This window comes from Haliotis cracherodii, unplaced genomic scaffold, assembly GCF_022045235.1.
Source record: "Haliotis cracherodii isolate W230 unplaced genomic scaffold, xgHalCrac1.p SCAF_12, whole genome shotgun sequence".
Lineage (NCBI taxonomy): Eukaryota > Metazoa > Mollusca > Gastropoda > Lepetellida > Haliotidae > Haliotis > Haliotis cracherodii.
In genome coordinates this window covers 18765218-18789249 of record NW_027266267.1, presented here as the reverse complement: position 1 = coordinate 18789249, position 24032 = coordinate 18765218, and the positions used below count along the sequence as shown (strand labels likewise).

Genomic DNA, 24032 nt, shown 5'->3' with positions numbered 1-24032 from the left:
CACAAGCAAAGCTTTTTTTCCACACACACACACACACACACACACACACACACACACATACACACACACTGACGGCGCAGGTCTTTTGTTGACAGGATAATATTTAAGTTCTATTGTTAATAAACATAATCCACCCGAAAGAAATATTTGTATCCATTTTAGCAGCAGGAAGAGAACCACTAAGCTGTTGATGACAGGAAGGATCATAATCAGGGCGAAACTGGGATTTGAAACAACGATCAGTGGATCGAGGCATTGTCAAGTGAAACACCTCTTAGAAAATGTTAGTCCACGTGGCCTGGCATGCCGCCCCAATGCCTCAATCATGTGCGGCATTCGAATTAAATGAAAAGAAAATTCTAAATGCTTTTCTATGTTTAACTTTTATTATTCTTGACTTTTTCTGGCGGTATGTACATTTTCCAATTTTTCATAGGTAATGTCATATTTACAAATCTTTTCGAAAACAAACCCTCAATTTGGGATATGAGACCATTTATTGTCTTTCTCTGATCGTTATTGTAGAAGAAGGTGAGTGACACGCCTGTTGAATTTCTATGAAAGTTCCCCTCCGAGTTCCGTAAAGCACACTGTGGCTTTCCTTCAATGCCTGCCTTCTTCAAGAATGCGGATAGCCTGTTGAGCTCGTGTGTTAAGTTGGATTTCAATGCGTCAAAGAAAACTGGAAGGACATCCCTATGATGTAACCATGAAGTGAGGAAGGACAAGTAACGACCTATTGACCTTTTTATAAAGGTTTTCCATTCTGAAACCAGGAGACATAATCATAAATGGAATACAGTGTTTATGTATGACAGATTTGATAACACTGATTAGTTATTAAAGTTGCTATAAATCTTTTCAAATATATAAATTTCACCCGTCCGAAGCATCAGTTTGTAAGCATATTTTATCAAAATAGTTGTGCCTTTTGGTTGATTATTCTTTTTGTGCAAAATGATTTTCACAAGACAAAGCAGTAACAACAGTTAGTTGATGGATAATAGAGATTATTAGCTGACTGGGGTTAAAGTAGTTCCTGTTAGGTCACTTCAGTTAAGTAGTTATATTGTAATGACAAGTTTATTAGATCAGTTTATAGGTGCGATACAACTATCCAGTATATGATAAACTTGCTTTTCAACGCAAGTTGCAACTCTCAAATAATGTGCCAAACTATGTATTTATAAATATGTATATAGCATGAGATATACACTCCCCACGTACTATTGTAACAGAAGTATGTGACATGAGATATACCCTCCCCACCTACTGTTGAAACAGATGTATATAGCATGAGATATACACCCCCCACCTACTGTTGTAACAGATGTATGTAACATGATATGCCATCCCGGCCCTCTATTGTAACAGATGTACATAGCATAAGATATACACTCCCCACCTACTGTTGTAACAGCTGTATATAACATGAGATATGCCTTCCCGGGCTTCTATTGTAACAGATGTACATAACATAAGATAGACACTCCCCATCTACTGTTGTAACAGATGTAATCAACAAAATATTTAAACACCCCATTTACTGATGTAACAGATGTCTATAACATGAGATATGCCCTCCCGGCCTTCTATTGTAACAGATGTACATAACATAAGATATACACTCCCCATCTACTGTTGTAACAGATGTAAACAACAGGATATTTAAACACCCAATCTACTGTTGTAACAGATGTATTTAACATGAGTTATTCCCTCCCCATCTTCCGTTGTAACAAATGTATGAGATATACACTCCCAACCCATCGTTGCGACAGATAACACGAGATATACAATCCTCATCTACTGTTGTGACAGATGTATGTAACATGACACATATACTCCAGACCTTCTCGTTTAACTGTTGCATATAACATGAAATATGCACTCCCACCTACAGTTGTAACTGATGTATAAAACATGAGATATACCCTCTAGACCTACTCTTTTATCTTCTGTAAAATAACATGAGATATACAAACAAACCAACTGTTGTAACATATGTACATAACATAAGATATATCCTCCCAATCTATAGTTGTAACAGATGTATATAACATGAGATATAAACTCCCATTCTAGAGTTGTAACTGATGTATATAACATGAGATATACACTCCCAATCTACAGTTGTAACTGATGTATATAACATGAGATATACCCTCTGGATCACTCTTTTAACTGATGTATGTAACATGAGATATACACTCCCAATCTACAGTTGTAACTGATGTATATAACATGAGATATACCCTCTGGATCACTCTTTTAACTGATGTATGTAACATGAGATATACACTCCCAATCTACAGTTGTAACTGATGTATATAACATGAGATATACCTTGTTGGATCACTCTTTTAACTGATGTATGTAACATGAGATATACACTCCCAATCTACAGTTGTAACTGATGTATATAACATGAGATATACCCTCTGGATCACTCTTTTAACTGATGTATGTAACATGAGATATACACTCCCAATCTACAGTTGTAACTGATGTATATAACATGAGATATACCCTCTGGATCACTCTTTTAACTGATGTATGTAACATGAGATATACACTCCCAATCTACAGTTGTAACTGATGTATATAACATGAGATATACCCTCTGGATCACTCTTTTAACTGATGTATGTAACATGAGATATACACTCCCAATCTACAGTTGTAACTGATGTATATAACATGAGATATACCCTCTGGATCACTCTTTTAACTGATGTATGTAACATGAGATATACACTCCCAATCTACAGTTGTAACTGATGTATATAACATGAGATATACCCTCTGGATCACTCTTTTAACTGATGTATGTAACATGAGATATACACTCCCAATCTACAGTTGTAACTGATGTATATAACATGAGATATACCCTCTGGATCACTCTTTTAACTGATGTATGTAACATGAGATATACCCTCTGGATCACTCTTTTAACTGATGTATATGAGATATACACTACCCACCAACTGTTATAACAGATGTATATAACATGGGATATACAATCCAAACCTATCTGTTTTTACAGATGTACATACATGTACCACGAGATATACACAACCACCTACTGTTGTGACAGATGCATGTAACACGAGATATACCCTCTGGGCCTACTCTTTTAACTGATGTATATAACATGAGATATATACACTCACCTACACCAACACCAACGGTTGTAACCGATGTATGTGACATGAAATATGCCCTCTAGACCTACTCTGTTAACAGATGTTAATAACATCAGATATAACTGATGTGAATAACATGAAATATACACTCTCCCATCTGCCGTTTTAAATGATGTAAATAACATGAGATATATATTCCCTATCTACAGTTGTAACTGATGTATATATACACGACCACTGTTGTGGTCACGACCACTGTTGTGACAGATGTATATAACATTAGATATACACTACCGACCTACTGTTGTGACAGATGTATGTAACATGAGATATACCCTCTGGACCTACTCTTTTAACTGATTTATATAACATGAGATATACACACTCACCTACTGTTGTAACTGATGTGTATAACATGAGATATACACTAACACCAACGGTTTTAACCGATGTATGTAACATGAAACATGGCCTCTAGACTGACTCTTTTAATGAATGTAAACATCATGAGATATACACACCCACCAACTGCTGTAACAGATGTATATAACATGTGATATACACTCACAATCTACCTTCGTTACTGATGTATATAACATGTGACATACAATCCCCGTCTACCGTTATAACTGATGTATATAAGATGGTATATACACTCCCCATCATTACTGATGTATATGACATGTGACATACAACCCCCATCTACCGATGTAACCGATGTACCGATGTATATAACATGTGATATACGCTTACATTCTACCATTATAACTGATGTGAATAACATGAAATATACACTCTCCCATCTACCGTTTTAAATGATGTAAATAACATGAGATATATATTCGATATCTACAGTTGTAACTGATGTATATAACATGATATATACCCTCCCCATTCTACCCTTGTTACTGATGTATATAACATGTATATATCCCCCATTTGTCGTTGCAAATGGAAGCGGCTTCCAACAAAGGAAGCACATTCCATGCAGGAGGACAATGACAGAGAGACGCATAACGCCTTCATGGCAATTGGTAACGGGAGACACATCACTTATATCTGATGCATACAGTACAAAGTCACGGTAGATGTATAATGTGTCTGAAGCATACAGTATCATGTCACGGGAGATGTATAATGTGTGTGAAGCATACAGTATCATGTCACGGGAGATGTATAATGTGTGTGAAGCATACAGTACAAAGTCACGGGAGATATATAATCTGCGTCTGAAGCATTCAGTATAAAGTCACGGGAGATATATAATCTGCGTCTGAAGCATACAGTATAATGTCACGGGAGATGTATAATGTGTCTCAAGCATTCCAAACAAAGTCACGGGAGATGTATAATCTGCGTCTGATGCATACAGCTTAATGTTACGGGAGATGTATAATGTGTGAAAAGCATACAGTACACAGTCACGGGAGATGTATAATGTGTGTCTGAAGCATACAGTACAAATTCACGGGAGATATATAATCTGCGTCTGAAGCATACAGTATAAAGTCACGGGAGATATATAATCTGCGTTTGAAGCATACAGTATAAAGTCACGGGAGATGTATAATGTGTTTGAAGCATACAGTTCAAAGTCACGGTAGATGTATACAGACAGACGTTTATTCAGTATTTTAGGCCATATGACCTATAGTACAGAAGTGGTTTGTTTTTTTGTATCAACATTGAACAGTCACGTATTACATATAATATTAACGTCTAATTTCAAAATTCTTCTCCAGGAATATTGACAGAGATGATATTGTATTAGCATTGCGGGAGTTCAACAAATTTTTCATCAGTTGTTCATCTTTGTACATAGTTGAAATCATAGGGAGGTATCTATTTCTATAACCGTCAATATTTACAAGCGAGAAGTACATGAAACTCATCCTCAACATAGCCTTCATTACAATAACGGCATAAACTACTTTCTTTATCTTGTACATTTTTCTTTCTGAGATTATTGACATTAAAATTATGTTGGTTGGTTGGTTGGTTGGTTTTTTTACGCCACACTCAGCAATAGTCCAGCTATATGACGGCGTTCTGCAAATAGTAGAGTCTGGACCAGACAATCCAGTGATTAATATCATGAGCATCGATCCGCGCAATTGGGATCGATGACATGCATCAATCAAGTCAGCGAGCCTGACCACCCGATCCCGTTAGTCGCCTTTTACGACAAGCATAGTCCCCTTTTACGGTCAGCATGGGTTGCTGAAGACCTATTCTACCCCTGATCTTCACGGGTCTTAAAATTATGTTATAATATACGTTATTTTCACAAAGATCTTCTCAAAGTTCTATCCTAAAGTTAAGATACATATTTCTCAGGAACAAGTAATGATTTTGTATTCGTATAATAGCATAAAAACCTTGAGGATGATATTTGACAGTGCCAATCTTGTGAAAATACATGAAGTAATTTTTGCAAATCCTGAAATCAGACACCTATAAACAATATTTACCCTTTTCATCCAAGGCTTTTAACATATCATAACAATGAAGAGAAAATCTATTTGAATTCATACGAAGTAGCTTTACCCAATATTTAACTGCCCGTAGCTGGGAAGAAACAAAAAGACTGGTACGACCAGTTTCTCCTAGAATGGCTTTGTTAGAGGCATATTTACAGACACCTAAAAAAAGTTTAAAGTATATGGTATGAATTTTTTTCTATGGAATCATTGATATCCCCATATTTCTGAACCATACAGAGGAATTGGTGCTATTTTTCTGTCAAAAATGTCCGAAACAAGATATAAATTTGTTTTCTTTAAAAACTCTATAGACAGGAATCAAGGCTACAGATCCTTGTAGAGCCAACAACTTACATGCTGTTGACCATGATAATCGAGAAGATACAGTCAATCCTAAATATTTATAATATGAAACAATATTGACTGTCTAATTACAATACGTCCATTTTTCAAATTTAGTTAAAGTACCACCTTTTCTGAAAACAATAACATTTGTCTTTTTCAAATTTACTACAAGGCCCCATTTCTCACAATATAGCTGGAGAACATTTAACTGTTTCTGGAGGCCACTAACTGAAAATGATAATAAAGCAACATCATCAGCAAATAGTAACAGCATTATATCAATTATATCTTGTGACACAAAGACTCCGTAATCACATTCATGATACATTTCAGTTACAAGTACATTTATGAAAAATACAAATAGGACAGGGCTGAGTACACAGCCCTGTCTTACACCAGCTGAAGTTCGGAAACATTCAGTGATTCCTTTATCTGTCTTGATACATTCCTTAACTGATGAGTACATGCTCTGTAGAACGTTTGACAATTTGCCTGTTGATCCTCTAGTATTTAACAAAAACATCATTTTCTTTCTATCCACATAGTCAAAGGCCTTTTTGAAATCGATAAAGGCACAATAAAAACAGCCATTGGGTTTACTAAGATATTTTGTACGCAAAGATTGAAGAATATATATATTGTCTGATGGAGAAAAGTTGGGTCTAAATCCAGTTTGGGATTCTGATAACAGGTCATTCACGTCTAATCATGTTCTAATACGTTTTTCAATCACAACAGAAAAAATTTGCCAGTCACATTTAGGAGAGAAATACCTTGATAGTTGTTTTGATCAGATATGTTTCTAGATTTATGTAGAGAAATAATCATTCCTATATTCAAGGAATCTGGAAAAACACCACTTTCTATAATTTTAATAAAAAGCTGCTTAAGATAAGGGTTTATGAAATTTGTTATACTTTTCATATATTCAGGGGATATACCATCCTCACCGGCTGCATCTAAAGCTTGTTTAATTTCAGTTTCAGTAATTACACCTGATAAGAGCTGGTCAGTAAAAGGCATATCATTACAATGTTGACATGAATGGGAATCTAAAAAGTTCTTAACTGATTTATCAAATTCATTCACATCTCTGATAAAAGCTGGATTTAATAAATACTTAAAATATCTAAACCAAGTGTCAGGGGTTATATCACCTTGTCGTGCGTTACTTCTCAAATAGTGCTTTATAGTATTCCAGAACTCTTTTCAATCACTCATATTTGCAGCCTCGGTTAAATTCTGACTCATATGTATTTTATACTCATTTTGTTTAGTTTTACACTTGTTTCTGAATTAAGTTTTTGCACATGAGTAATCTTTTAAGTTTGAGTCACTCTTGAATGACCTGAAACGATTTAGTAGCATGTATTTCTTAGATTAAAGCTGACAGCACTCTGCATCAAACCATAACGGTTGCTCTTCAGAGGTTTTATTTCTAGACCATCTACAGACTGCCCCCACCTTTTCCCCACAGTAGATAAGTATATCAGCTAATTTCATAACTGCTGCGTTTATGTCAGTTTGCAAAACAGAAATAAAATCGTCAAACATTCGGCTGCTTTATGTATACTGTGTGTCTGAATCATACAGTATAATGTCAGGGGTGATGCATAATATGTGTCTGAAGCATACACAACAAAGTCACGGGAGATGTATAATGTGTGTCCGAAGCACACAGTATAATGTCACGGGGGATGTATAATGTGTTAAAAGCTTACATTATAATGTCACGGAAGATGTATATTGTTTGTCCGAAGCACACAGTATAATGTCACGGGAGATGTATAATGTGTGTGAAGCATACAGTACAATGTCACGGGAGATGTATAATGTGTGTGAAGCATACGGTAAAATGTCGTGGGAAATGTATAATGTGTGTGAAGCATACAGTATAATGTCATGGAAGATGTATAATGTGTGTGAAGCATACAGTAGAATGTCATGGGAGATATATAATGTGTGTGAAGCATACAGTAAAATGTCACGGGAGATGTATAATGTGTGTGAAGCATACAGTAAAATGTCACGGGAGATGTATAATGTGTGTGAAGCATACAGTACAATGTCACGGGAGATGTATAATGTGTGTGAAGCATACGGTAAAATGTCATGGGAAATGTATAATGTGTGTGAAGCATACAGTATCATGTCACGGGAGATGTATAATGTATCTGAAGCATACAGTAAAATATCACGGGAGATGTATAATGTGTGTGAAGCATACAGTAAAATGTCGTGGGAAATGTATAATGTGTGTGAAGCATACAGTATAATGTCATGGAAGATGTATAATGTGTGTGAAGCATACAGTAAAATGTCACGGGAGATGTATAATGTGTGTGAAGCACACAGTAACATGTCATGGGAAATGTATACTGTGTGTGAAGCATACAGTATAATGTCACGGGAGATGTATAATCTGTGTGAAGCATACAGTAAAATGTCATGGGAGATGTATTATGTGTGTGAAGCATACAGTAAAATGTCATGGGAAATGTATAATGTGTGTCCGAAGCATACAGTACAATGTCACAGGAGATGTATAATGTGTGTGAAGCATACAGTATAATGTCACGGGAGATGTATAATGTGTGTGAAGCATACAGTAAAATGTCACGGAAGATGTATAATGTGTGTGAAGCATACAGTACAATGTCACGGGAGATGTATAATGTGTGTGAAGCATACAGTAAAATGTCACGGGAGATCTATAATGTGTGTGAAGCAAACATTAAATTGTCATAGGAAATGTATAATGTGTGTGAAGCATACAGTATAATGTCACGGGAGATGTATAATGTATGTGAAGCATACAGTAAAATGTCACGGAATATGTATAATGTGTGTGAAGCATACAGTAAAATGTCATGGGAAATGTATAATGTGTGTGAAGCATACAGTATAATGTCACGGGAGATGTATAATGTGTGTGAAGCATACAGTAAAATGTCACGGGAGATGTATAATGTGTGTGAAGCATACAGTAAAATGTCATGGGAAATGTATAATGTGTGTGAAGCATACAGTATAATGTCATGGGGGATGTATAATGTTTGTCCGAAGCACACAGTATAATGTCACGGGGGATGTATAATTTGTGTGAAGCATACAGTACAAGGTCACTTGAGATGTATAATGTGTGTGAAGTATACAGTAAAATGTCATGGGAGATGTATAATGTGTGTGAAGCATACGGTAAAATGTCATGGGAGATGTATAATTTGTGTGAAGCATACAGTACAATGTCACGGGAGATGTATAATGTGTGTGAAGCATACAGTAAAATGTCACGGGAGATGTATAATGTGTGTGAAGCATACAGTAAAATGTCATGGGAAATGTATAATGTGTGTAAAGCATACAGTATAATGTCACGGGAGATGTATAATGTATCTGAAGCATACAGTAAAATGTCACGGGAGATGTATAATGTGTGTGAAGCATACAGTAAAATGTCACGGGAGATGTATAATGTGTGTGAAGCATACAGTACAATGTCACGGGAGATCTATAATGTGTGTGAAGCATACAGTAAAATGTCATGGGAGATGTATAATGTGTGTGAAGCATACGGTAAATGTCATGGGAAATGTATAATGTGTGTGAAGCATACAGTATAATGTCATTGGAGATGTATAATGTGTGTGAAGCATACAGTACAATGTCACGGGAGATGTATAATGTGTGTGAAGCATACAGTACAATGTCATGGGAGATGTATAATGTGTGTGAAGCATACAGTAAAATGTCACGGGAGATGTATAATGTGTTTGAAGCATACGGTAAAATGTCCCGGGATATATATAATGTGTGTGAAGCATACGGTAAAATGTCATGGGAGATGTATAATGTGTGTGAAGCATACCGTAAAATGTCATGGGAGATGTATGATGTGTGTGAAGCATATAGTACAAAGTCACGGGAGATGTATAATGTGTGTGAAGCATACTGTAAAATGTCACGGGAGATGTTTAATGTGTGTGAAGCATACAGTAAAATGTCATGGGAGATGTATAATGTGTGTGAAGCATACAGTAAAATATCATGGAGATGTATAATGTGTGTGAAGCATGCAGTACAATGTCACGGGAGATGTATAATGTGTGTGAAGCATACGGTAAAATGTCATAGGATACGTATAATGTGTGTCTGAAGCATACATTACAAGGTCACTTGAGATGTATAATGTGTGTGAAGCATACGGTAAAATGTCACGGAAGATGTATAATGTGTGTCCAAAGCATACAGTACAATGTCACAGGAGATGTATAATGTGTGTGAAGCATACAGTAAAATGTCACGGGAGATGTATAATGGGTGTGAAGCATACAGTAAAATATCATAGGAAATGTATAATGTGTGTGAAGCATACAGTATAATGTCATGGGAGATGTATAATGTATGTGAAGCATACAGTAAAATGTCACGGGAGATGTATAATGTGTGTGAAGCATACAGTACAAAGCCACGGGAGATGTATAATGTGTGTGAAGCATACAGTAAAATGTCACGGGAGATGTATAATATGTGGAAAGCATTCAGTACAAAGTCACGGGAGATATGTAATGTGTGCCTGTAGCAAACATTATAATGTCACGGGAGATGTATAATAATTATGTATCTGAAGCATACAGTACAAAGTCAGGGAGATGTATAATGTGTCTGAAGCATACAGTTCAAAGTCACGGGATATGTATAATATGTGTAAAGCATATAGTATTATGTCACTGGAGATGTACAATGTGTCTGAAGCTTAAAGGACAATGTCAACGAGTGAAGGGTAACCTGGTTGGTTGGTTGGTTTGTTGTTTAACGCCGCACTCAGCAATATTCCGGCTATATGACGGCGGTCTGTAAATAATCGAGTCTGGACCAGACAATCCAGTGATTGACATCATGAACATCGATCCACACAATTGGAATCGATGACATGCATCAACCAAGTCAGCGAGCCGGACCACCCGATCCCGTTAGTCGCCATTTACGACAAGCATAGTCGCCTTTGACGGCAAGCATGGGTTCTGAAGACCTATTCTACCCCGGATCTCCACGGGTCGAAGCGTAACCTGGGTACGGCACCTAGAGAACAATGGAAACCCCATGTAATCTGTGTGTGAGAATAATTTAAGTCACTTAAAGCAGGCATTCATATTTGTACTTACTTTTGAAGTGATCGAGGTTTCCTTGCCCAGTGTGCCCAGAATGTTGACGGGAGAACTCAGCAAGAAACGCCTCAAATGGGTTCCGGATGATTAAAATAGCTCGCTTGTAGATGGTAGAGGCTGACACATGTGTCTTTATCGCAACCACTGTGCCGTCTGTTCGACCTTCGCCAGGGAAGCCATTCTTCATCAACGTTTCATCCTTGTAGATTGCTCCAGTTAAGATTCCTGAAATTTTTTATACAATAATACTTGCTGATCCAATACTAAGGTTGTGCGATCCCACCACATATTGGAGTCATTATGAAGAAGGGAGTGCATCAACTGTTAGATGACATTGTATTAATAGTAGTTGTATTGGTAGCAGGAGCATGGATTGAGGTCGGACTTTGGTCATAGGTGTTTGCGCCCACCTTAACGACAGGATTTAATTGTTTACCTACAAATCGCTCACGTAATTTATTCAGAAAGAACATAAAAAAGTATTAAATTATTATCAGTGATATAACATCCACTCACAGAGTTGATATAACCTGCCGTTAGAGAGAGTTCACTGTCATAACAAGATCAGATAACCATAACGTTTAGTAAAAACCAATAGTGATATTCCAATGCTGCCCTTTCCATGTAACCTTACATTAGATTTTGGCCTGGCATTCTAGAAAGACAAAATGTATCTTCTTGGTTCAACTCTGTACTTTTCAGATCTTGGCTGCTATCGTCATGTGTGGGATATTCAATTGAAAATGCTTCAATAAATCCACAATGATCAAGAAGAAATGTGATGAGAAGACTTATGGAATGTACATGTCATCCAGAAGCAGAATCATCCCATATGTTCTGCCATTATTCTAAACTTGATTCAAACATAACATTATGGTAATATTTCGGACAAGTTCTAAATTCTGTTGGAGACACTCCTTGTGTTTCTAAACCAGACTAAGCTTTAAAGACAAGATAGTTGTTAGATGACATTTCCTTTTTTTCTTTTATGATGCAACGTTTCGGTATATATCCTTATACTGTTGTCAGCAAGGATGAAGTAAGACGGCAACATGCAGGCTTTTTTACATGTACATCTTATAACGATTTAAACAAAAAACAGCAGGAGGGTATATACGATAGGGATTAACAAAAACAACAAAAGACATTGATACAGTTACACCCGAGAGAAGACATCAGTAAATGGCTAAGGATAATGGTTGATTACTGCAAGAAGGCAACTGTACCGGGTACAACTATACAGCGCTGATAGGATTAATTATAGAGAGCTTGAGTGAGTGAGTGAGTATGGTTTTACGCCGCTTTTAGCAAAATTCCAGCAATATCACGGCGGGGGACACCACAAATGGGCTTCACACATTGTACCCATGTCGGGAATCGAACCCGGGTCTTCGGCGTGACGAGCGAACGCTTCAACCACTAGGGTACCCGACCGCCCCTATAGAGAGCTGGAGTGTTCTGTTGTTATATAAATTCATTGTTGGCATACGGGATGATGGATTATTGATCTCTGTTGATTTGGGGGCTTGTGTCGGTGGACATTTCCACATATTTGGAGATTATATATAAACTCATTGCGATTACTCAGTATTCATATGATGAAAAATTACATGTATGCACATCCCAGAAACGTCTTTAAAATATTTAACGCAGTAGTTGTTTGCTCTTATAATGTTTGCTGATGAACATACACTGACGACCAGTTTCACGAAGATTGGCTCTGTTAACTGCAAATGTACCCACTCCTTAAAACATAGTCACACATCAATAATGGAAAAGATGGTAGAAACAGTAGTGGAATGAATATATCTGTTATCACACAACGATTGAGAAAACATTTATTGCCTTACTTACTTACACAGCAAGAGTGTTACATCACAGCAAAAAAAGTGTAGGTTTCCGTCTTCCGGAAACCTTCCGGAAACCTTCCGGATACCTTCCCATTTTGGATCCGGCCCGGATACCTTCCGGAAACCTTCCGGAAACCTTCCAAAAAAAATGTCAAAATTTGAGGGGTGCATTTTGTTCACTTAAGTGTGAAACACATAAAAAAATTAACTTGAAAATACCAAGCAATTTGAAGGTTGTTGAAGGCATCTGGAAGGTTTCCGGAAGGTTTCCGGAAGGTTTCCGGAAGGTATCCGGATGCAAATTTTCTTCATGACTTGCTTCTGGTAAATAATGTTAGCCTGTGCATTACAGGTACCTGTTGTAATATTCTGTGTTATTTTAATGGTAAATATCCTCCTAAAACATTTTTGGAGAAGAAAATTGTTCAATTTCATATTTTGTCCTTTTCGGATGTTAATGGTATTTAATGAACAAACATCAGTTCTTGTATAATGATATCCTTAAATTTCATGTCCAGACTTCCAGTTTGTACTGAGAAAAAGAAAAGGTTACAGGTACCTTTTGTAATATTCTGTGTTATTTTAATGGTAAATATCCTCCTCAAACTGAGATATGTGGGCATGCATTGTTCACAAGTTGTTTTGCGACATGGGTCCAATGTGTGAAGCTTATTGCTGGTGTCCGCCACCATGATATTGTTGCAATATTGCTAAAAGTGGCAAAACAGCATTCTCACTCAGAAAAAAATGGAAAGTCATTGGCTATGTGCTTTGGCATTTGGCCCTGGTGAGATTAACAGATTAGTTTGGAACGGTATCAGTACTTGTTATATCGGGACAGTGTAGTTTCATGGGAATATAAAACAGAATACAATTGTCCCAAATTGGTGCATAAGACTAATGGCATCCATAGAAAACACCTAAATAAAGTACAGAAAAAATATCAATGTCATTTGTCTACTAAGGTGGAACTACAACTTTTGTTAAGTATTTATAGTAGGAAAACATTCAGGGCATTAGTACATTTCATATTTGTTCAGCACCTATGTTATGGCTGATCAGTATTATATATCTTTATGCTAATGAAGCAAAACAAATCATGTTTTTGGAAAAAAATGTTATTTATTGATTATATGGCATTTCATTGGTACATATCACAAATTGAAATTTGATCAAGCAAGAAGAGGAACTAGCATAAAGTAACCAGTGGTGTTTGCAAGGCCTTACAGAACAGACGCTTCAATGCCATTTTCTAAATAAACAAATTAGTCAAATCTCAGAAGAATTTTATTGAAGAAGAATATCTAAAGTCAATTATGTTTCTGCAGTAAACCACAAAAGTCATTCAGATTTGTATGGTCAGCATCGGTGTACACAACCTGGACATAGTCACAGTGCTTTGGCATAAATTCATTCAGACTTCATTAGTGACATAATAAAACCACCTACAGTCACACTGATGTGGCATTATTCATTCAGAATCATCACTTTCTGAGGTGAATCTGTTGGTTGTTATCAGGAGTACTGTTCATCTTCCGGCGAGTCCCTTGTCTGAATTGTGTGAGCAAGATCTTCTTAAATGTAGCTGGTGTCAGATTGTGAAATCCAGGTACCTGAAACATTTCATAACATCTTTAGAAACTTGTTAGTCAAAAGTTATGAAACACACACATATTTACAAATGTTTAAAGTTGTTTTCTCAAACAGTGAGGTATTGACAATTTATCTTGCAACTGATATTTAACCAATCTTTGAACATGTAAATAAGCCATTGCAAACAGAAAAGTGTTCAGAAAATACAAAAATGTATCCGGTCTTCTAAAACAATACCACAAGGTTCACCTGAATTTTGCTTGAATGTTTGCATTACATCAAAATGTAAGGAAGGGTAAACAAGACTATGCAAAACTAAGTTACATAGGTTCTTATACATAAATACATAAATGCAACTATTCATAATTATCAAAACACATGTAAATGTCATGTAAGTGATCTCAAAATACAACATAATGAGCGAGTGAGTTGATATAGTTTCATGCAGCTTGTTAGCAATATTCCAGCTATGGGCTTCACACATTGTACCCATGTGGTGAATTGAACCCGGGTTTCAGAGACTGTTTCACCCACTAGGCTACCCTTGCACACCAAATACAAAAGAAAGTATATTAGGAATTCAGACAATAGATATTCTCACCAAATTCATTAATTCATTAATGGAAGCTATATTGAAATTCAAATTTTGACAAATTAGGATGAGACTGTAGAAGCATTTATCTAAGTTATTATGGATATTAAATATCTACCGTTAATTGGTAGTCCATCATAGACAGTGATAAGAAATTCAACTGAAAAGTACAACCTGAACCATCAACTAAAAACTATGTATATTACATTAAAGGGGCCGGTCATGTATTACCGGTATGTTCTCATTCATTTTTGACACAACCCTCCCTGAAAGAAAATGCAAAGCACTTTATATTTTATTGTCCATTTTGTCAAAAGTCTCCCCTAGAGACTCTCACATTTTGGGGTGACCCTCCCTGTTTGTTCTGATCTGAATTCAAATATTCATGACTCATTATCATATTTTATCATTCATCCTATCTTTTTTGAAAATTAACTAAATGAAGATTAACAATAACATGCAAATCTGCCAAAATATTGGCCTGGCAAAGTTTAAATTAATCATAATTACTGTTATAAAGTTTTGGATCCATCGTCTGTTTCTAAATACAGTGAAACCCAACTTTGACTTGTGTGGCATTGTTGAATCATCTACCCAATGTTCTTTATGCATTGATATGCATCTGCACAGAGTGGTCAAAGTCTGTGTCTGACACATAGTGTGCTACAAGGGAGACATCAGTTTGTGTCTAGCCAAACTGTCTGATAATCTCAAGGGCTGCCTTGGTAGCATCAAGGGATGTAGCTAATCCTAAATAAACATAAAACAAGTGACATCATCTCTTCTACAGAACACATGATCAAAGCCTGCCCCACCTTTGATGTTTATTACCTTGCTACTCAAACTACAGCTAATTAGCAAAATGAACTCAATGTCAACTCATTGTGGACTAGGGATTAACAGGGCAATTAGTGTCGGGTGGGTATTAGTACTTGCAATTGTCTGTTAATTACTTAATTGAGTAGTGACGGCTTAGTCGGTTGTGCCTTTACAACTGCTATTCAACTTATCGAGGCAGTTTACTATGTAACATGCTTCTTGGGACCAAGGAAATGTATCTTGCTGGATAACAGTTTTTTTCTAATTTATCAGAGATCAGAAATAATAATAATGACGTTTTTGATGTGCATTTCTTTGTTGTGTTCACCAGGATGATGGTGATGGTGTTTGAATTATTAGACACTATTTATTCCAAAAGAGGAATAGGGTTGGTGAAGAGGCAAAGCTTATTTGAACAACATATATATTGATATACAGAAACTGTACAACAAACAGATTAACTGTATCTACAGTTGTAACTATCATGATGCAAATTTTCACTGAATCAAAGTCATATCTTTTCAAGACTCAGATCAGGTTGTTGTGATTGAAGGCCACATTAAACTTGCTAATTTCAAATCATTCATCCCACACTTATGATTTGGTTTGCTGTTTTATGCCGCACTCAAGCAATATTCCGGCTATATGTAAATAATCGAGTCTGGACCAGACAGTCCAGTGATTGACATCATGAGCATCGACCCACACAATTGGAATCAATGACATGCATCAACCAAGTCACCGAGCCTGATCGCCACCTGATGGCGTTAGTCAACTCTTTAGACGAGCATTGTCGCCCGTTACGGAAAGTATTGGGTTACAAATATCCCTTGCAAAACCTTTCAACATGTTCAAATGACACATCGAAAGGGCATTGTGAAAATTTGCACCATGTTAGGATTCTTAAATACAGTTTCAGCTTGACATTGAGTACTTTAAACTTTAAAGTGAAAAATACATTCACAACAAGTGAGCTGTGTCTGCCAATCAGTCGGTGAGTAAATTGGAGTAGGGGACTAATTTCGAAGGTAAACTTGTTTCAACGTTTAACAACTACATGCATTTGTGTTTGTATGAGACAATGTGTGTTTAATTCCATATATTTTACTTCAAAGCATGTTATCACAATAAATTGAGTCGGGTATAGGATAAGTTGGAGTAGAGGCTAATTTCTATTGTAAACTTGTTTTAACATTTCACAATTATTGGTCTTTGCAAGTTATCAATCCTAGTTTAATTTCATTTATTTTACCAAGGTAAATAAAAAATAAGGTGTCATTTTCGTCAAGTAATAATCTACAAACACCCACCTCACCCGGCTCCCTTAGTTCCCTCCTCCACCCACCTCGGCATTTATTCCAAATTTAAAAATTTCAAAAAATCAATATAAGCAACCCCTAAAAGCCCCCTCTTGGGTTGCACACACCACTTTCACCCTTCTCGGAATACACTAAATGGTCCGACCAGGCCCGTGTGCGAAATACGCTGTAGTCGGAAAGCGCACGTTAAATCTTTTATATCAGTCAGAAGTAATAATCGCCGTTTTCGCTTTCGGCGAGTATTTCGCCAGTCAGTGCTGTTTTGCTAAGGTGTCGTTTCAGCTATAACCCGCTTATTGCACATTATTAGTTTCAATTTATATTTATAATCATTTTAACCACTGTAATAAGTAAAAAATGAAATAAAAGTATATAGAAAATAAACAAGGAAATGTTATAAAATGTGCATCCGCAGGCAATATTTATAAGATAATCCTGCATGTAGCTGTGGCCATCACACTGAAGATGCACTTCACTTCTTTCTCATATGTCCAAATTACAATGATTTAAGACAGAATATGTACTATTATGTTAAGGGATATGATCTAAATTCAATTCTATTAGGTAATCCTGAAAGGACGTCAAAAATAAACTTAGAAATTCTTAAATCAGTAGAAGACTACATTCAGCTATCCAATAGGTTTTGTGATTGTACATAGCATCTTAAATTTATAATACTATTCCTTGCCGTATATTGCAGTACACTATTACTACTAAAAATGCGACCTGACAGCGCCGACAACGTAGTTTCTATAATAAGAACATGTATATAATTGTATTCCTTGACTGTACTTTTGTCATATCATATTGTATTCTAATTCTGGAGCGGTATTCAAATAAGTTTTTGCTTGTTTACCCATCCAGTTCACATATAAATGTTTAAAACAATATTTAGTAAACAAATAATTTAAACTCATGCAACAACATAGCGTGTGGAGACGATAGACCACTGAAAAGAGCATATATATATATGCACATCCAATGACCCCTGACATCACAAGGCATTGTTTTGCCAGTGTGTCAGGCAACAGAATACTACGAATTACATCACAGGGTACTGTGACCTGTTTGAAAAGTTAGGTACTGTATTCTAAAGGTAGGCCCAAAATTCTAGACAATCCAGTGATTGATATTATGAACATCAATCCACACTGTTAGATGGTCACTGTCAGATGCCATGAACCAGGTCACTGAGCCTGATCACCTGATCTATTAGGTTATCTCTTATGGTTGAGGCTAAAACGGCACCTCAGCAAAATGTCACTGATTTCTCCAACGAAAACAGCACCTTGATTTGGCAAAAAGGGCTACTAATTGTTGTCTGTTATCTGGAGAGACATGTTGATTCCTGGCCGAAATATATATAAATGAAATTTCTATAAAATTACTATTTATTTCCTACTTACTCAAATAAATATGCCATATATAGTATACCTGTTGTCCAGTTTCTTGACATTTTCGCCAGACTCAGGTTCAGCTTGACATTGAGCTAATCTGAGTAAAGCTACTTAAAACTTCAAAGCATGTGATCTTTCAATGATAAGTTTAGTTGCACCTCCCAATCAGAATCATGAGTAAATTTGAGCATTTAAATTTTTCTAATGTAAATTATTTTTAGGTGACTAACATTTAACAATTATTTGTGTTTGCAAGTTTAATTGCATTTATTTTACTTCAAAGAAATCAAAGCATATTATATTTTCACAATAAGTTTAGTTGCATCTCCAAATCAGAGTCAGCAAGTAGATGCTAGTTTTTAATGTAAACCTTTTTGAACATTTCTCAGTTATTTGTGTTTACAAGTGACCATGCAAGTTTAATTTCATGTATTCGGGCATATTCAGACCCAAGTTAAAAAAAATAACAAGGTGCTGTTTTCACCAGGCAATAGTAGGCGAGGTACTATTTCCCTTTATAGTATAACCCTCTCTTACAACTAGCATAGGTTGATGGGGACCAATTCCAACCCGGAATCCCCAAATGAGTGGGTATGGTTTTATGCTGTTTTTAGCAATACCACAGCAAGGGACACCTGACATAGACTTCACACATTGTACCCATGACAAGAATCGAACCTTGGTCTTCAGCACTTCAACCACTAGGGTACCCCACCGCCAAAATTCCCCACATGATCAAGTTGTCATCACGGTATTCTTCAACAAGTTCAAGTGAAAATATCCATACCTTTCAAATGTCTTATCTTCCACTTCACAATGTTCACTGTTGCAAAACTCCTGTCATTTAATTTGTTCTTGATTATTCACACCTGCAAAAGTAAGTTTAGTCGGTACGGTATGAACTAAAAAAATGAGTCACTATAGAGTATCTAGATAAAGGAATATAAATAAGCAAACATATTTCTACATCATATACATTAGCAAGGATTAACATAAGTTAGGTAGATTGCTTATCCTACAAAAATTAAATCACACATTTACTAACATATATAAAACAGAATAAGTGGCTAACAGAAGATAAATAACTTTAATACGTGATCAATATTATTAACATATTCCTTACCTGAATCAGAGACCATATAACAGTCTATGTATTATGGTCTCTGTCTGAATATGTCACGTCTTCAGCTCCCTGCAATCGAGGTTGTGAAACATTTCTGCTGTAGGGATATTACATCCGCTGGGATATCGCTTGTCACACTGCCTGGCATGGTAGGCAAACGTATATCCCATACACCACATAGGTATACTTCCTAATACACACTGTCGAAATCCCCGCGGCTCCCAATATGGCCTGTATGAACTGTAATCGGCCAACCTCGTCTCTTTCCGTAACTGCTGCAGAAATGACCGCTCGTCATTCGTGACCAACTCGTGTTATTCCGGGACAAGCAAGTCTACCCATAATTCCCTGTATGGCCGAAGGCGCCATTTTGGAACACAAATGTAAACAAACACTCAAAGCTCGTGTAATCGATGTACACCGTGATGCTTGATTGCGATATGCTTACCTCGTGTATCGATACATTGTTCTCAATCACCTCTAACTCGGAAATCCCGGTCGAAATCCACCTGAGCCATCCACAACGAGGACGTCAAGTATTTCGAAAACTCGATTGACAGCCGAAGGAAGGAAGAGCAGCTTGCAGATGCCAGGTACGTAGCAGGGCTTCGAGACATAATGGTCAATGATTTCTATACAGAGATCTTATGGAATGGATTGATTTAGATATTTTCCTGATCTCCATGTTACTACTGTAAACGTCAAGGGCCTTTTAGTTTTGTTGTTTTCGGAAACCCTTTGTTAATATTATGATCAAGTGTTTGTTGTGACATGGTATTTCTATTTGGGATTGCATAAGAGCTACAGGTGCAGGACTTTTAAGGGTCGTGTCCTTATTCTCAACATAACGCTGGGATTTGATGATGAGGGTTAGTTACCAAGGGTATAAATCTGGCAAAGTGCATGTCAAACAAAACGTGGCATTCAATTTCAATCATGTGTTGCCACCTGAACCACCTGAAAGTGAGATATGGATTACAATGAATAATGACAGCTTATCAATCTTTAACAAATTCTCACTGAAACATTGAAAGGATAAAGACAAGTTAGTTGTTTTCTGTTTCAGCATGTTCAGGGTTTGTGGGCAGGTTCACAGACATCCTCAGGGAGGATACCAAGTATTGAGTGAGTATTTTTGTTTGTGATAAATACAAACTACATGTATTCATCATGGTATATTTCAATGTAATGTGAAACATCACACTCACAATAGTCCAGCTCTGTGATGGCAGCCTGTAAATAATTGAACATGGACCAGACAATCTAGTGATTGTTATTTTCAGCAAAGATCCATGCCCTCAGAGTATGATGACAACCTAGTCTGACCACTCAATTCATTAGTTGATTAGTGTTTGCAGCGGTAGAAACTAACACTTTCAGTCCACCAGTCCTAAAATGATAGCATATAGCAAAACCTTTAAAATGTCAAAATGACCAGTGCCAATTTCTAACCCTGGTGTTTGGATGTTGTGTTTGTGTGTGTATGTATGAGTGTATTTAGGTTGGTTTGTTGTTTAACGCCGCACTCAGCTATATGACGGCGGTCTGTAAATAATCGAGTCTGGACCAGACAACCCAGTGATTCATATCATGAGCATCGAGCCACGGAATTTAGATCAATGACATGCATCAACCTAGTCAGAGAGTCTGACCACCCGATCCCGTTAGTCGCCTTTTACGACAAGCATAATGGCCTTTTACGGCAAGTATGGGTTGCTGAAGACCTAGTCTACCCCGGAATCTTCACGGGTCGAGTGTATTTAACTTAAATCATGAATCTTATACTTGTTTCTCTGTGCTTTTACAATGTAACCCAAATTTTCTCTGGAATAATAAAGTATTCTCTTATTTATGTCATTTCTGAACAAAGTGTCATGGAAAAGCCAAACAAATAGCCTAGAAATAAAAGTAAATACTGCATTGCATTAATCTGCATTTCAAGAAAATGTGGCAATAATTCATGGAATGATATTCACCTCGGTGAGGATCTCTCTGCATTGTCGAACAAGTTATTTCCTATGTAATGTATGTGTTGAATGACCCTGACTTTGTTGTCAAAATATTGTTTTAACATTTGTTAAATATGGGGATAAATGTCATCTCTGAATGTTTGACATGAATTATTATGATTAGGGTAGTTCTAAGTCGGAATCACAACCGGGGTCTTTTCATTTGAATCAAATGTACAACATGTACAGTTTGGACATTTCTGTGATGTGAATGCTACTTATGTTTGTAGAATGTCCGGATGAATAAAAGAGACAGTCATCCGTGCAGCATCAATGCAAAGAAAGACCATAGAAGAGCAACAGTGAGTGGTAAATATTTTGTTTGGTTCATATGGTTATTTAGCAAATATGTCTTCAGTTTGTTCCTTATCGCTGTAGGCACGGATGTCCTATTATCTAAGGCACTACAATTTTCTGTGCAGAGTTGCATCTCTTGGGCTTAGCAGAAACCTATAGTCATGTGTTCAAATCCTGGTACTCCCCGATTATGTTGCTAGGTTTGTCAGCATTATACACATACTCGTGGGATTCATCAAAGACCTGCACCACTTAGGACTTTCTTCCCACATCAAACTAACATGCGGTGATATATCTGGAATACTGTTCAAAGCAGTGTTAAAGCCAAATCATTTATTTAACACTGCATCCAGCAATAGTTTGGCTATATGACAAGGATTGTGAATATATATTTTTCCATGTTGATGAGTTGAAACAATCACTAAATAACATCTAGTGATGAAATGACAAAAGAGATTCCCAGCATTCCAAGCCTAATTAATAGATAAGGTTGTGATTGAGTAGGCTCATTGATCACATGTAATCATACCACAGTGATGTGGGATATTGTCCATAATAGTTATCATCGGTTTGTCTGGACCGAGTTCATAACATTAGTCACTGGTTTGTCTGGTTGAGATTTGAGATGTGATTATCTTAAATGTTTAGCATATAACAAGACTCACATATGACAACTTAAGTGATTTTGCTGCCTTCTATTTGTAAGTACATGTGGCAACAATTCTTTTTGATTGCTAAAATCTTTTTACATAATGCTGCAGAAACTGAAGTCCTGCTTGAGGTCCCTGGATGAGTACTCCAGGTTGACAGTCTGGAAGGACCAGACAAGGGAGTCCTAAACAGAGGCTGCACCCCTTCAGATATCAGAGGTGATTTGCAGACAGCGATGATGAGGGTCCTGTTATTTCAATGGAGGCCGACCGAGAAATTGTATGCCAAATGGTACTGGGACACACAAAGGCTGGTCTGGCTAATGTGAGAAGACCAACCAATGCCAAGCTGGAGTGGAATTCTTCCAGGACATTCAGGAAATTCTTGTAAACACTTGAAAGGAATGATAAATGGGACTTATTGTCTTTAAATGTGGACCCAAACACCAAATGGAAAGTGCACAATTCTACTAACACAATGCAGCAGAGATAGAGTCTAACTGGTATCCCCTCATCCTGGTTCCTGTTCATCCATGGCAATATAGAAAGAAAAGGAGGATTGAGGGAAAGTAAGTTATCTGAACTGGTGAACATAATCCGTAGGTACTGTCAAGCGAACAGTTATCACACTCTGTTATGAGTATTGAAGAATAGGATGAAATTGCATACTGCATCAGGAACCATCATGTGAACACTGTTCAATGTGCGATATACTATAGGCATATGAATAAAAGAAATTGATAATTTGATTGTTGCTTATGTTTCATTTGCCAGCTGTGTAAATGGGGATGTTTCATGATTTTGCCTCAGTTTAATAGCCACACTTATCTTATGAAACTATGCATTGCTTGGGCATCTCAAGATAAATAACACATGTTTCCTTTGCTCTGAAAACGTCTGATGACACATTGATCTGTTATGTCAAAGGTTAAAGTCACAACCAGACAAAAAGTTTGTTTGTGGTCTAACTCTTCCTTTGGGCAGGGGTCGAAGTTGGAAAAAGGTCGTGTGTGATCAATATATACTACATTTTCCCTTAAATTGCCTTTTCTACAGAAGTCTTAGTAACTCTTATACATATACTGGTTACATTACTTCCATATTTTGGTCAATGATATGTTGAATTCTACAAAAGGACTGCATATTTGGTTTATGTGCTGGATAGCTCTTTGAAATGTTTTTGAAATATTTATCACTGATATTGAAGGTCAAATTCACACTCAAAAGTGATAACTCAT

At 36.6% G+C, this 24032-nt stretch overlaps 2 long non-coding RNA genes across 3 annotated transcripts; one reads left to right on the top strand and one right to left on the bottom strand.

Annotated features, from left to right (window-relative positions):
• Window positions 1-14244: 14244 nt before the first annotated feature.
• Window positions 14245-20341, bottom strand: LOC139457614 (uncharacterized). Its single transcript, XR_011652614.1, has 3 exons — window positions 19839-20341; window positions 19503-19584; window positions 14245-14608 (listed from the first exon to the last, which is right to left on the bottom strand). It is a non-coding gene; the product is annotated as an uncharacterized lncRNA (long non-coding RNA).
• LOC139457613 (uncharacterized) lies at window positions 20185-23505 on the top strand. Of its 2 annotated transcripts, none has more exons than XR_011652612.1 (4): window positions 20185-20431; window positions 20905-20963; window positions 22078-22149; window positions 22906-23505. It is a non-coding gene; the product is annotated as an uncharacterized lncRNA (long non-coding RNA). The 2 variants fall into 2 exon arrangements; XR_011652613.1 differs by having other exon boundaries at window positions 22078-22156.
• The last annotated feature ends 527 nt before the right edge of the window (window positions 23506-24032 follow it).